At 40.8% G+C, this 12,551-nt stretch overlaps 1 protein-coding gene across 3 annotated transcripts in view; it reads left to right on the plus strand.

Moving 5' to 3' along the window:
* The window catches only part of LOC111154164 (family with sequence similarity 49 member A), a 98,611-nt gene that overhangs the window by 70,671 nt on the left and 15,389 nt on the right, over nucleotides 1-12,551 (plus strand). The gene's annotated exons all lie outside the window — the stretch shown is intronic.

The following is a 12,551-nucleotide window of genomic DNA, read 5'->3' on the forward strand; positions in this document are numbered from 1 at the left end:
AACAGGCTAGATTGAGGCATTCAGAAGAGCACAGACAGTAAAGAAGGAGGGACTGTAAATTGGTTCACATGCTGCAAAACACTCCAGACAGATAAGGCCTGGAAAGGGATGGGGCGCCTGGGTGGCTCAATGGGTTAAGCCTCTGCCTTCAGCTCAGGTCATGATCTCAGGGTCCTGGGATCGAGCCCCACATTGGGCTCTCCATTCAGCGGGGAGCCTGCTTCCTCCTCTCTCTCTCTCTCTGCCTGCCTCTCTGCCTACTTGTGATCTCAGTCAAATAAATAAATAAAATCTTAAAAAAAAAAAAGGCTTGGAAAGGGAATGGCAGCATGGGCTGTGAGCTACCCAGCTACTGTAGCCACTGGCAGAACAGATTCAAGACATATTCCTTTGCCTGTAGGGGCTGGACTGCAAAGAGTTAAAGAGAAAGCAACGGAGGGAGGAAGGAAGGCCAAACAGCATGCATGTAGCAACAGCTTAAATGAATTTGGCACCTCTACTCTGAGTGTTGAGTCTTCTTTTTGAAGTCAGTGATGGAATATAATTGAACTGGGTCAAATAGATATAATTAAGCTGGGTCAAAATATAAGACAAAATTAGACACATCTGTCCTAAGGTTTTTCAGTTGTGTAGATTTAATTTAAATTCTTGTCTGACCTTTGCAGTGAGTTCCACACTCTGTGCTCACATTTCTACACAACTATTTAACATCTCTTTTATTGTTGCTGGGTTTTTTTTTTAATCCCACTACTTTTTTTTTCTTTTTCTGTCTCTGCCTCCTTAACATATTTCCATTTCCTTTTTGAAGGCTGGGAGACAGAGAGGGGAATAAAATGCAACCTAATCTTGCCTGAGCGATGGCTTTGGGGACCATGTACAGGAAGATATATGCCTGAAGGTCTGTTGACAATTGTTCAATTGAATCTACTCATTATGATACCCAAAGTGAGCAGCGGGCATTAGCCACCCAGCAAAATAATTCCAGGGATTCTCAGACTGAAATGATCATTAGAAACATCTGCTGGATATAGATTTTCCATAGTTGTCTGAGCCTCTCCCAAAATTTTGATTCAGTGGCCTAGTTCCAGGAATCTGCTTTTGCCCACATTTCCCAGGTGGTTCTGATGATCAGGAAGTTTGGGAACCATATTTAACTAACGCATTCAAGTCAAGCATTAACACACCCTAGGGTCTGGGACAGCAGAGCTGACCAGGCAACCTTTCGAGTTCCCAGATCCAGAGCTGAGGTCTCCGGAATTGGTCACAGAAGACTCCTTTTAGGTTTTGGTTCCCTATTTTTCCCCTGCCAGGCAGGTGATATAGAGGTAGCCATAACTTAGAACTTGAACTCTATGGAGTGACACGCTTCCTCAGCCTTTCACCCAGTATCCACTCTGGAGTAGAAGGTCTCCTAGACAGGCACAAGTCCCAGTAGGTGACAATCTATGCAAGGTTACCTTTCTTGGAAGACACTCTGTCTCACCAAACAACTGCATCTATCAAAATATTCCTTTGGGATCTGAGTAGATACATCTCCAAAGATGAACAAAAATCCTCTTAGCACAGGAAAAATATTCACTGTCATTAGACAAGAAGGAAATGCAAAGCAAAACCACCACAAGAGAGCACTTCGCACACAAAAAAATTATAATAAAACGTGTTGGTGAGGATGCAAAGACATTGGAACTCTCTTACACTGTCTGTGAGAATGTAAAATGGTGCAGATGCTTTGGAAACAGTTTGGCAGTTCCTCAAATGTAAAACATAAAGTCACCCTATGACCCAATGATTCCACTCCCAGGTTCATCCCAAGAGAAATGAAGACATAGGTCCACACATAAAATTGGACATCAATTTTCACAGTAGCATTATTCATAATAGCCAAAAAGTGGGAACCACCCAAATGCCCATCAAGTCATGAATGGACACATAATGGAACAGCCATTCACTTGAACATTTCTGAGTGATAAAAAGGAAAATACTGATGGAGGGATACCTTGAAATCATTCTGCTAAGTGAAAAAAAGCCAATCACAAAAGAGCGCATATTGTATAATCCCATTTATGGGGAACGTCTAGATTAGGCAAATCTACAGAGATAAAAAGTTCATTAGTGATGGTCTGGGTCTAGGGGTGCTAGGAAGAAATGGGGAGCAATAGCTAACGGGTACAAATTTTTTGAGGGATAAAAGAATGTTTTAAAATTGGTGATGGTGATGATTGTACAATGGCAATATACTACATATCGTTGAACACTTGGGATCAGTGAATTGTGTGGCATGTGAACTGTATCACAATAAAGCTGCTACTGAAAAAAAAAGTGCTTCTTTTAGAAAATCCGATTTCTTGCTGCTGGAAGGGAAGAAGCCATTCCATCTACTCAAAAGATAATTTTTCTTCTTTTCCTGACTTTTCCATTTTTTTTAATTTATTTTTATTGAGGCATAATTTACATGTGCTGAATTAGGCTGAAATACAGTCAATTTTGACCAATGCCACACTCTCTGACAAGACAGGATATTTCACTCCAAAGAGTTCCAGCATGCCTCTTCTCAGTCCCCTGCCCTTAACCAACACCCAGAAACTACTACTGATCAGATCTGATTTGTATCTCTAAGATAAATTTAGCTAATCTTTAAAGTCTTGAACTTCATATAAATGGAGTTATACGGTGTATGCTTTTTTGGTATCTTTTTCTGATTTAACAAAATGTTTTTGGATCCAACCATGTTATTACATGTATCAGAGTTTCCTCCCTTTTTTGCTGAATACTCTAATTGTTGGACAGTTTTGCATCCCTTCTGTTGATGATCACCTTGGGCAACTTCCAGTTTTTTGCTACTAGGAGTAACATGCTGTGAACATTCTTGTAGAATATCTGCATGCGTCTTTTCTCTCTGTACATATGGAAGATAGACTTGTTGAGTAGTTATATGCAGCTTTTCAAGAAACTGTCAAATTGTTTCCCAAATGGGATGTACTATTTTCCATTTCTACCAGCAGTCTAGAGTGCTCAGGTGTAACACGTCTTCTCCAAAACTTAGCGTTGTCGATCTTTTTCCTTTCAGCTGTTCTAGTGACTGTGGGATGATTTCTCCTTGTGGCTTAATTTGCACTTCCATCATAACTCAGACTGTTGGACATTGTTGCATGTGATTATTGAATATTCACTTGGCGTTTTTAGAATATATTTATCTTTTATCCATTTTGAGTTTGGTTGTTTTTGATCGTATTACTAAGTTGTAGGAGTTAGTGTATTCTGGATACCTGTCATTTGTGAGATAATAGCTTGCAAATGTTTTTACTCAGTGCTTTGCCTCTTTTTTTCTTATTTTTGCATGAACAGAACTTTTAAATTTTGATGAAGTGTGATTTATGATTGCTTTTCTTCTGTGCTAAGGGCATGCTATCTCCTCCGTAAGAAATCATGGCCCACTCCTAGGTCCTAAAGACATTCTACTGTTTCCTTCTGGAAGTTCTAGAAATTTAAACATTACATCAGGCCAGTGACCAATCCTGAACTGATTTTTGTTTATTTTATGTGCAAGGTGCTGGGTTTATTTTTTTCATGCATTATCAACTTGTTCGAGCACAGGTAGATTGCTTGAGTGCCATTATCAGAAATCAGCTCACTGTGATATGTTTGGGCCTTCTATTCTCCCCCATTGATTTATTGAGCCTTTTCACCAAGGATTACCAAACTATAACAAATAACAAATCTTAAAGTCAAGAAGAGTAAGTCCTTCGGGGCACCTGGGTGGCTCAGTGGGTTAAAGCCTCTGCCTTCAGCTCAGGTCGTGATCCCAGGGTCCTGGGATCGAGCCCCGTATCGGGCTCTCTGCTCAGTGGGGAGCCTGCTTCCTCCTCTCTCTCTCTCTCTCTGCCTGCCTCTCCACCTACTTGTGATCTCTCTCTCTCTGTCAAATAAATAAAAAAAAAATCTTAAAAAAAAAACAAGAAGAGTAAGTCCTTCAAATCTGTTGTTCTTTTTCAAGATTGTTTTGACTACTCCAGTTTCTTTACTTGTCTAAGTAAGTTTTATAATCAGCCTTCAATTGCTACAAAATAACCTTGCTGGGATATTGATTATAATGATATAAAATCTGAAGATCAGTTTGAGGAGAATTGACATCTAACAATATTGATGCTTCTTACTTATGGGTATGCTGTATCCTTCCATTTGTTTAGATATTCTTTGATTTCACTTAGCAATGTTGTATGATTTTTAGAGGTCTTGCATAATATTTTGTTAAGTGTATCATTAAGAATTTTATGGTTTGACCATACCAGATTTTTATGCTTGCTCTTTGTATGATGTATGTTTCTGCATCCTGTCTGTGTCTTTATCTTTACAGCGTAATTCTTGTAAACCGTATGTAGTTGGCCCCAACTCTTCCATCCAAGCTGATAATATCTACCTTTTAATTGGAGTCATTAGCCCATTTATATCCAATTAATGTTTGTATCTGAGCCTATTTTGATATTGATTTCTACTTGTTGTATTTTTCTCTCTTAATATCTTTATGCCTTTTGATTAAGTAGAATAATTCTGGTATTCTCTTTGATCTTTTCTGTTGGCTTTTTAGTTCTGCCCCTCCATGCTTGTTGCGAGATACATCTTTGACATATTAGAATCAATCTTCCACATGTAGTTTTCATTTCATGAAGAATTCAAGACTCTTGTCACAGATCCCTCCACCTTGTGCTCTTTTCTGTTTTGCTTTTATATCTGCTAGAAACTCCCTAGTGCAATGTGTGGTGGCCTTTTCCTTTCCTTTAAACTCTCAATGTGTGTGTGTGTGTGTGTGTGTGTGTGTGTGCAATTTAAATAGATATTTACGGACACAGTAGCTGGCTCTGGTGCTCCCCATTCCTTCTTACACAACTAGATGTCTTTGGTATTATTTCAGTTTCGCATGAAGAACTTCCCTGCAGAGAGGCCTTGGATGGCATAGAGCTGGACATGAAGTATGTCTGCTTAGGAATTTTGATTTTTTTTGTACTGATGCTAATTCAGTAATTACATGCAGGGCTTCCGCTGCATTGTAGCATCAAGCAGGAACAACAGGAATGGGGGCAGAGAGGCATGGAGATGACATAGAGCACATCAATACAGGGGGACATTAGGAGAACCATGTCCTCTTCTTCAGGGATTACAGAACTGTATTGGGGAGAGACACAAGCACATTGAACAGACAATAGGACACATAGTGCAGAAGCCTACAAGAGAAGGGAGAGCAAGGGGCAGGCTAGCCAGGAGAGCAAGTACAGCTTCTAGGGCTGGGAGCAAGAAATGTTTCTTGGCAGATAGGAACTGAGAAATGATCTTCTTATAAGACAAATCCACCTTTATGAGCATGATAGGAATACCAAGAACAGTAGAGTGGTCAGGGGGCTAGTTTGGAAGGAAATTCTAAAGCCTCCAAGCCACCCATTATATTTACAGAAAGGCTCTGGATATTGTGACCTATTAGGACAACACTCTCCTCCTACGTCTTGAAACGAGGAGGAGTGTCAGATGAACCCTTGCCTGGGATGATCTTGGTAGAGCAAGCTACCTCCTGCCACTGCTGAGTGTCTTTCTTTTTTTTTTTTATTAAGTTTTTAATTTTAATCCCAGTATAGTTTGCATACAGTGTTATATCGGTTTTAGGTGTACAATCTAGTGATACTACTGAGCTTTTCTTTCATCCCGCCCTTCCCTGGTACCCTCACTTCCACTAAGGTTCTTCAGAGACGGCTAGATAATCTTGGGAGAGGAGAGGGGGAAAATAAAAGCTGTTTTCTGGTCACTTTACAAATAAAACAAACAAGCAAAAAGCAACAGAACAGACCTGCGAGGCAATTAATTTATGCCAATACAGAGATTCAGTCCAGCGATTGGTTAAATTTCCAGCACTCTCTTTTTAAGTGCTTTTGATCGACATCAACATCCCATTAGGAGCCTCCAGGCCATAGTCCCTACAAGACTGTACAGGGAGGGGACAGAGCTCTTGTGCGTGTCCCTCCCTCTGCCACGAAGTAATCTGAGAGCCAGAGAGATGAATGGAGGGGACCTTGAAGTCTCATATTCATTGAGTGGCAGGGGGGCAGTAGGACCCAGTCTCAAAACTCTGCGTCCTTGAAGTTCCCTCCTCTTCCTGTGACATCACAGGGATCCCACTGCCTGGGGTTGAAAAGATGAGCCTTCCAGCAAACTCAGCCCTCCCTGCTTTTTGTAGGCCCTCATTCGCTCTTCCATAGGAAAGGGATGACTAATGTTCCCGCGCAAATAAATATGTCAGCCCAGTCACACTTAACATTTTCCAATGGACCTTTGCAATTTTATGTGGTTTCTTCAAGCAGCTGGTATTCTGCTATAAATCATCGCCACTTTATATCCCCAAATGTTAATCATAGATAATTGGTTATGTTTCTTAGTCTATCTTGAAGGGGGAAGGGGCGGAGGGGGAAGGAAGTGGTGGGGGAGAAGAGCGAGGGACTAAATTTATAGCTGTGACAAATCCCTTTGCTGAAACTGTCTTCAGGGTTACTACAACACCCCTGGGTACAGGGAGAGCAGCATATCCTATGGATGAAAGGCCACAGCTTCCTTCAAAGCCAAAGACATCTCCACATAAATGGTGTCCTCTGCTCACATTATCTTCTGTTAATTTGTTTGATTCTGTCAGATTTTCCAATACAGTTCTGAATAGGTTGTGGGGAGAAGGTATGCATGTTCCCCCATGCTTGTGAAGACAGAGGATGTCCTTGACTGATTTATAAAGATAAGAACCCTTTGATTTGACAGCCCTGCTCTGGTTTGAGCCCTGCTGCCGTGCCCTGGGGTATGTTCACCAAAGATGTTCCTTCCTGACAAACAAAAACACTGGGCCACCTTCCTCTCCATCCTCCCGGTGGAATGTGAGGCATTCTGCTTTCAGTAAACATCACAGACCTCCACAGCAAAGCCTCCAACTGACCTGGTGACACCAGAATCCTGACAGTTAATATCCACAGTCACAAGCAAATTGAGCCAAAGGAGGGTAAATAGATCCCCTGTAAACAAGATGAATACCGCCTCACTATCTTCATTGCTAAGAGGGTTATTTTTCCATTAAAAATTCTAGGCACTGGGAATTCAGAAAGTTCTTAACAGTGTATTCAAGGTCACAGTGCACATGATACATTTTCATACTTTGTACAATAGCAAGTCCAGAACAGAGGTTTAAATTATTGCCTGGGGAATGGCCTGGATAGGCTTGTTCCGGGGCTCCTCGGAGGATTGGTTTCTGAAATTGCATGTGTAAATCACAGGGTGGTTTTTGTTTTTTTTTGTTTTTTTTTTTTTAAACAGCTTCATTGTTAGATAAGAGCAGCCCAGCTTGGTGTAACCATTCTTCTTGATGGAGATGGAATAATGGACAATGATTAGAATTTTGGAATGTGATTCTTAGAAGAAACATCACTGAGGGATTCACTGGCTACAACTGAAAATAAGGACTGGTGTCCGTCAGTAATATTATTGGTGGGCATGTGTATGTGTGCGCACCTTTGAGTAAGGGTCAATCTTTATGTTAAAAGTAGGAAAACAAAACCCATAAATCTGATTTCCTGTTCACTCTGCAGGCGCTTTAGAAGGTCGCTGATAGGTTAGATATCAGCGTACCGTTTTTTTTAAATTTTTTTTTAATTTTATTTTTTATAAACATATATTTTTATCCCCAGGGGTACAGGTCTGTGAATCGCCAGGTTTACACACTTCACAGCACTCATCATAGCACATACCCTCCCCAATGTCCATAATCCCACCCCCCAACCCCCCTCCCCCCATTAACCCTCAGTTTGTTTTGTGAGATTAAGAGTCACTTGTGGTTTGTCTCCCTCCCAATCCCATCTTGTTTCATTTACTCTTCTCCTACCCCCTTAACCCACCATGTTGCATCTCCTCTCCCTCATATCAGGGAGATCATATGATAGTTGTCTTTCTCCGATTGACTTATTTCGCTAAGCATGATACCCTCTAGTTCCATCCACGTCGTCGCAAATGGCAAGATTTCATTTCTTTTGATGGCTGCATAGTATTCCATTGTGTATATATACCACATCTTCTTTATCCATTCGTCTGTGGATGGACATCTAGGTTCTTTCCATAGTTTGGCTATTGTAGACATTGCTGCTATAAACATTCGGGTGCACGTGCCCCTTCGGATCACTACGTTTGTATCTTTAGGGTAAATACCCAGCAGTGCAATTGCTGGGTCATAGGGTAGTTCTATTTTCAACATTTTGAGGAACCTCCATGCTGTTTTCCAGAGTGGTTGCACCAGCTTGCATTCCCACCAACAGTGTAGGAGGGTTCCCCTTTCTCCGCATCCTCGCCAGCATCTGTCATTTCCTGACTTGTTAATTTTAGCCATTCTGACTGGTGTGAGTTGGTATCTCATTGTGGTTTTGATTTGTATTTCCCTGATGCCGAGTGATATGGAGCACTTTTTCATGCGTCTGTTGGCCATCTGGATGTCTTCTTTGCAGAAATGTCTGTTCATGTCCTCTGCCCATTTCTTGATTGGATTATTTGTTCTTTGGGTGTTGAGTTTGCTAAGTTCTTTATAGATTTTGGACACTAGCCCTTTATCCGATATGTCATTTGCAAATATCTTCTCCCATTCTGTCAGTTGTCTTTTGGTTTTGTTAACTGTTTCCTTTGCTGTGCAAAAGCTTTTGATCTTGATAAAATCCCAATAGTTCATTTTTGCCCTTGCTTCCCTTGCCTTTGGCGATGTTCCTAGGAAGATGTTGCTGTGGCTGAGGTCGAAGAGGTTGCTGCCTGTGTTCTCCTCAAGGATTTTGATAGATTCCTTTCTCACATTGAGATCCTTCATCCATTTTGAGTCTATTTTCGTGTGTGGTGTAAGGAAATGATCCAATTTCATTTTTCTGCATGTGGCTGTCCAATTTTCCCAACACCATTTATTGAAGAGGCTGTCTTTTTTCCATTGGACATTCTTTCCTGCTTTGTCGAAGATGAGTTGACCATAGAGTTGAGGGTCTATTTCTGGGCTCTCTATTCTGTTCCATTGATCTATGTGTCTGTTTTTGTGCCAGTACCATGCTGTCTTGATGATGACAGCTTTGTAATAGAGCTTGAAGTCTGGAATTGTGATGCCACCAACTTTGGCTTTCTTTTTCAATATTCCTTTGGCTATTCGAGGTCTTTTCTGGTTCCATATAAATTTTAGGATTATTTGTTCCATTTCTTTGAAAAAATGGATGGTACTTTGATAGGAATTGCATTAAATGTGTAGATTGCTTTAGGTAGCATAGACATTTTCACAATATTTATTCTTCCAATCCAGGAGCATGGAACATTTTTCCATTTCTTTGTGTCTTCCTCAATTTCTTTCATGAGTACTATCAGCGTACCTTTTTAATCACTAATTTTTCAAGATGTTTCTCTTTGACATCTGAAGACACAATACATTTTTAAAGCATGGATACCTACTGAGTCTGAATACAGAGAGAACCAGACGTAAAGACCCCAAAGCCTCTTAAAGGAATATTCCAGAAAGCAAATGGTAGCAGCCTTAGGGTTGGGATAGTCAACATAGGCATAGTTTTTCACTCAACAAATATCCTAATAGGGTGTTGACCCTACTGAAGAGATATTGAAGTTGTAGACGAATGATGGATGATTTAAAAACACAAGTGTTAATGAAAGGGTGAATAGCCAATTTGGTCGTAGATGAATATACATATAGAAAAACAATAACAGTGAAAAGAGGTTACCAGTATAGAGACCATTTGGAAGAAGAGACAGAGGAGAGGATCCAGAAGTAAAAGTACCTTTATTTCTTTCACTGCCTCCAAACACCTACATCCTCTACCACCTGGTCAATGTCCTCATATGTTCATTGAGTCATGACATATTTATTGAGTGTCTCCAATAGGTAGGACATATGGAGGCAATGAGGATAAAATATAGACTGTGTCTCCAAAAACCTTCCAATTCAAACACAAGCAGAAAACTCATAAGACGTAGTGTGAGAAGTAAATCATTCATTTTGGTATTTTATTCAGCAACTCTTTCTTGAGCATATACTATGTGCCAGGCCCTGGAGATTTAAGATCACATGAAACAAATAAAGCCAGAGTCCTGCAGCCTAATGGGTCAGATTCTCATTAATTAGCCTTGGCTGTCTGATCACATGGCTCGGGGGAATCAGAGTAGGATGAATCACGAACTTCCAGGGAGACATGAGCCTATGCCAAATTAGGGTTACACAGTCTTTTTTCTATTTGGAAAAAAAAAAAAAGGCAAATAGATTAGAGCTTCTCCCAGTCAGCACTCTTCACCTTAGAAGTTGACCCCACTTGTGACTCGAGTCCTCAGAAGGCAGGGGCCATGCTGCTGGCACCAAGGGCTTACTCATTAGCTGGATGAAGAAGTGACTTCAGCTCCATGAGAGGGGAAGAAAAAAAAAATAGGGCATCCAAGAAGACTAACAAATTATGGAAGAAAATGAGCAACACATTTCTAAGTTGGGATGAAGAAGGAAAGATGGATTGGATTTCTCCGATCCCACCCCACCCCTGTGAAGTGGGGCCGTAGGAAAAACGTTTTTAATAAGACACCAGGACATTTGCCAAAAGAAGCATTTTCCCAGAGAGGAAGGCTGGGACTGAGGGGTCCTGTTTCAGAGACCATTGCAGTGCTGCGAGAGGGTCACCCTAGGGTGGAGGGGCTTCCCCACAGCCCCAACTCTGCCACCCTGAGAGAAGTGACACCACCCCATGTCACTCATCCAGTTCCTTTGGTCACATCAGGGTCGGGGCTAAGTCATAGCAGAAGGTGTCACCTCTCCTGGGATAGAGAGCAAAGTTTGCCAATACCACGTTCAGGCTTCTCTATTGGAGATGGTCTTCTTTTCGAAGCACTTAAGAAAGGGCTTCCGCTTTTAAAAACTGACTGAAAGTTTTCTCCTTTTGTGTTAATCACTAGAAGAACAGGTTTTTGTGTTTGTCTGGCCCTCATCTTCCAGCCACTTCACTTTAATTCTGTTTTGTCTAAAACTTGACCAAGTGGGGTCTCGCTCAAATGGAACCCTGGTAATGGCCAAGATCAGAAGTTTCCCTTTCCTGGTCCCCAAGTGTCTTCTTCTTTTCATACTATTTTATAATTACATTCAAAGAGGCTTACGCCCCAGAATCTTGGTTACAGCCTATTTTTCTTTTCCTCCTTTTCAAATTTCTCTCTAGGAAATGGGCTTTTTTAGCTTGTGATTTTTCAGTGCATTCATCAGAGGGGGGAAAGGATTTGAGGAAATGAGCTTTTCCTTTTTCTTTGTTCTCTAGGAACTTCGTGTTGCATTTTTGTCACACGTTCTTTTCCCGGACTTTCTTCTTTCTCAGAAATTTCCCTGAATTTCTGTTCCCTGAAATGCTCTCCTCAGTTACAGGCTTCCTAACTTACTAAGTTTTAAAGGTTTCTGTTTAAGACACCCATATCACTTTGGGGAAAGTTTCGGAAACAGGAAAGGATAGGCTCTAAAGTGACTGATACTCTGCGTAACACTGTACCTGAGAATATTCTAGAAACAGTGAGAGGATAGAAGAGGATAAAGAAGTAATCTATCCTCCCAGGCTAGGTTCTGTACCATAACCTGGTGGGTCTCTGTCATGTTCCTCATAATGTTCTCACGAATGTTTTACCTGACATAACTCTAGCTCCCTTTTCATGAGTAGGGTCTGCTGAGAGAATTCACTACCTTTGGACTTGGATTTTTAAAAATGAATTTTTAGGAGGTGACATCTATCCCCCTTCTCCATTAGCAGTACCTTTGTTTGAGATGGAGATTAATTCCCTTATTAGCCCAGGCAAGTAACCTATTTTGTAAGTATTAGGAGATAAAACCCAATCTTTACTACTCACCAGCTTCCACAAAATACTCGTGGGGACAAGAATATGTATTGGCTACAGGAATGCAAAGTAAAATTCGGAATTCAGAGCTGAGGGGATGCTTCTATGGCTGTTAGAATATGTTATTTATTTATGTAAACCTGAAAGTGTCACTTATTCCTGTGGGAATTATTTATAATCAAGATCAAAGTTGAATAGTACAAGTATCTTTAAAATGAACCTCCTGTTGGGGGTGCCTAGCTGGCACAGTCAATAGAGCATGCAAGTCCTGATCTTGGGGTTATCAGTTCAAGCCCCCCACACTGGGTGTAGAGCTTGCTGGAAATAAACAAGCAAATAAATAAATCGAATGAACCTCATGTAATTCTTTAGTTTACATTCAATTATAAATCTCAGTGCTTTCTCCCTGTCTTTGTGTTCCAGAAAGATACATCTCTGTCATGGCTCTGAAAGATTATCTAATATCTTAAGCTTATTTGTTTCTATGGTAATGGGGGGGGAGTGTTTTTCTCACCTACACTCAGATTCACAGATTTTTAGTCATAACAGAACTATTCAGTAGCTTCTCCTATTAAACATGGCCCCCAGAAGACAACATTGATTCCTTCCATCACCCAGTTAATCACTTGGCACATAATTGGGGTGCAAAAAGT

This window comes from Enhydra lutris, unplaced genomic scaffold (genome assembly GCF_002288905.1).
Source record: "Enhydra lutris kenyoni isolate GAN:26980312 unplaced genomic scaffold, ASM228890v2 scaffoldscaffold35, whole genome shotgun sequence".
Classification (NCBI taxonomy): domain Eukaryota; kingdom Metazoa; phylum Chordata; class Mammalia; order Carnivora; family Mustelidae; genus Enhydra; species Enhydra lutris.